Below are 4,118 nucleotides of genomic sequence, written 5' to 3'. Positions count from 1 at the left end.
TAGACTAGACTATAGACTAGACTATAGACTAGACTATAGACTAGACTATAGACTAGACTATAGACTAGTCTATAGACTAGACTATAGACTAGACTATAGACTAGAGTAGACTATAGAGTAGACTATAGACTAGACTATAATAAACTAGACTAAGCTATACACTAGACACTACAATATAGACACTACTATAGTATTTAACATGTACAACACTATTCTCTAGACTAGAAAATAGACTAGGCCCTAAACTAGATTATAGACTAAAATATTTAAATTTGTCTTTAAATAAAATTGTTGGCAATCTTAATTTGATTTATTTTTAATTTAATTAAATTTTTTATTATTTAGCCCAATAACATGAAAAATAGTAATAAATTATTATAGGGCAAAATTTGTTGTGCTTTACTTATTTGAAATCTTTTTCATAATGGTTTATAAAATAAGTTTTTATACAGAAAAGAACATTTGTCATTGAAGTTTCGTTTCTTTGATAAATTGTTTTAAATAAGACAATTAGTGTTTAAATCATGCTATTTGTGTTATCTGATATTGCAAGATGCATGTATGATAAAATAACCAGAAGGCTGAATGAACTCTAGATGATTTTCCAACGATCCTGATTGTAATAGTGTAACAATAAATGCAAATATTGCAAGCGAAAATATCACCAGGTTATTTAGTTGCAGTAATAATAATATTGTAGATAAATTTCACTTACTTTCTTTAATAACTGGCATAAATGAAAATAGATCCTGATTAAATTACGATTATATTCGTCATTTTCTTATTGATTGTTTTGGAGAGAAAAGTATTGAAATTGGTAGCACAGGATGGGCGCATGATGTAACATGAACAGGTGCTGCATACCTGATAGGCTGATAACAAGTACAAAATCTATTATGAAATAGAAGGGAACTTCATTTTCAAGTAAATAGAATTGTACCGCCAATATCACGTTAAAAGCATTAAATATCCACAATTTACAAAGTTTAGTTTCTCTCGGTGTATTATGATATCGTAAAAAATATCGAAAATGTAAAAAAATATTTCCTTTAGAAATTTTTTAATTGCTGTCTCTTCTCCATCGCTGTCAGTATGAGTGCTGTACGAGCATTAAAACAAAGAAGCTAATCATAAAAAGATTCTCTTCATCCAGTTCGATTTCTTAATAACTGAAATACAACTTTTTAATATTAACGCTGGAGTATATTATATTTATTGTAATTACATAAAATCTAAGAAATGTATATGATTTTAAACGAAGATTTTTAAAATCTATTACAATGGCTATGTAGCCCAAAAGTAAGCAACAAAATTGCGTGAACTCTAAGAACTAATATTTTTAAACCATTCTTTGCAAGGGCTAAAATAAAACTAATGAGAAAAACACCACCTTTTGTTTCTTATTACATATTTTATTTCTCTACATATTTATTTAATTGGTAATCATCTGATGTAATATCCCATACCTGTAATAACATATCTTTTTTAGAATCTTACATAAGCGGTTCTACTCTCTCTACGACTAATAAAACAATGTGCTAAAAATATCTTCTACCAGTATACCTCTAATTTGTTGTGTAAAACCTATAGAAACTATTAATAATTATTTCTATAACTTCCTTATCAATTAGTTTCCGGTCATGATATGAACCTAATTACCAAATTAACATATTTCCTCGATATATAAATACAAAACGTTTCATAAAAGTGGGGAAATTAAGTAGAAGGACAGAACTAGTCGAAACATGAGGTATTATAGAGTTTATGTTATGAATTTAGACCAGACAATAGAAAAGGCTACAAACTAGACTAGTCTATAGTGTAGGCTATAGTCTAGACTACAGACAAGACTATAGACTACACTATAGACTAGACTAGACTATAGACTAGACTATAGACTAGACTATAGACTAGACTATAGACTAGACTATAGACTAGACTGTAGACTAGACTATAGACTAGACTATAGACTAGACTATAAACCCGAATAAAAACTTGATTATCTTAGTCTTACAAAATATCATAAATAGTAATTATGATAATTTACATTCGTTTTAATTTTTTCCAGTTAGTAATTTATCATTTTCTAATTTAATTGATTCATCCAACTTGGTGGCTTGCATATAAGCTTGTATTAAAAGAATCATGTATGAGAAAATTGCTGCGGTCATTGCGAATAGGAATTTCAAATCCATAATTGAGTCGTAAACTTTAACATCAGTAGGCACTAATGCACATTGCAAAACAAATTCTTCCAACTGCAACAAGAAAAAAATATAATTATTTTAAAGATAATTTTATTATTAAAACAAACCTCTTTGTTATTATTATCTGTATTTAAACTCAATAAGATCATGTTCGTTTCCTTACTTAGTCCACAGACTTGATTACATATGTAATAATGTCCAAACATGTGAAGAAGAAGTAAAATAAAATAACTGGCAGCAAGAGTAAAGCCTAGAGGATTGTCGGCAAATATCTGTAGAGGTATTATTATGATAAATGCAAACAGTACAATGGAAAGTAGCATTGCTATATTTAGTTGTAGTAATAACAATATTGTAGCATAAATTCTATTCACTTCTTTTAATAACATGCACAGATGAAAGTAAATCAATTTTAAATTGCTATTATATTTTTCATTTTGTAATTGATAGTTTAATAAAGAAAAATAATCAAATATAATGCATAAAATGCCGGCATGTTGCAACATTAGCAAGTGTTGCATAGCTATTTGGCTGCAAGCAAATATGAACTCTACAATCGAAAATAAGTCATTTAAAACATAAGGTATATCCAGCACCATTATAAAGTTTTGCAGCAACAAGAGCAATGCATTAAAATTCCACAATTTTAAATGCTTTGTACACCTCGGGACATTTTGGTAACGTATGAAATATTTAAAATATAAAGAAAACATTTCATTTAATATTTTTTTCAATTCATTGTCCCTTTTCGTACGCATTATAATCACAACCAGGGTAAGTGCTATACGCAATAGAGCATTTGCAGCGAAAAAGAAAACAATAAAAAAATTCACATCATTCACTTTGATTTCTGCAAAACTGAAATATATTGTAATACTATTTAAAGCGAAATAAAATATATTGACTGCGGTTACATAGATTTTAACTAATTTATGCGAATTTAAACGAAAACGCTTAAAGTCTATATTAATGGCTGTATAGCCTAAAAGTATGCAATAAAATTGCGTGAACTCTAGTAGCCAATATTTAAAACGATTCATGTCAAATGGTTAAAATATACTATTTGGATATAGGAAATAGTAAAATACATTTTTGGTATCAAGTAATCACTAAAAATGCTTTGTCAATGTCATCAGTGTCTACGATCAATTTTTGATGTTTTACAAATGTATTGATAATTAATTTAATTTTTTTTTTTGAGAAAATTTCCTCTCAAAAGTTAAACTACATACAGTATTGTAGATTCGTATGTGTTGCTAAAATATAATTTAGTTATCCCACTGCTTCAATACAATGGCTTTCTTTTCCCTTATAATGCCAATTAACACATTGTTATGATTATTATCTAGCTAATATTCTAAAAGACAATTAGAAAACCATTTATTGGGGTTAATTCTAAACAGATAATACATACATAGACTATAAACTAGATTATAGGCTAGACTAAAGACTAGAATATAGACTAGACAAAACTATATACTAGAATATAGACTAGACAAGATTATAGACTAGACCATAGAAAACACTACAGACTAGACTATAGACTAGACTATAGACTAGACTATAGACTAGACTATAGACTAGACTATAGACTAGACTATAGACTAGACTATAGACTAGACTATAGACTAGACTATAGACTAGACTATAGACTAGACTATAGACTAGACTATAGACTAGACTATAGACTAGACTATAGACTAGACTATAGACTAGACTATAGACTAGACTGTAGACTAGACTATAGACTAGACTATAGACTATAGACTAATCTGTAAACTATAGACTAAACTATAGATTATAGGTCTAGTCTCAAGTCTAGACTACCTCCCTAGTTACCTCCCTAATATTACTTTCCCAGTACTTTGAAACGTAATAACATTTCTCAAAGGACCATTATCCAATCATTTT

The sequence above is a fragment of the Lucilia cuprina genome, chromosome 6 (assembly GCF_022045245.1).
Source record: "Lucilia cuprina isolate Lc7/37 chromosome 6, ASM2204524v1, whole genome shotgun sequence".
Classification (NCBI taxonomy): Eukaryota; Metazoa; Arthropoda; class Insecta; order Diptera; family Calliphoridae; genus Lucilia; species Lucilia cuprina.
This window is presented reverse-complemented; position numbering follows the sequence as displayed.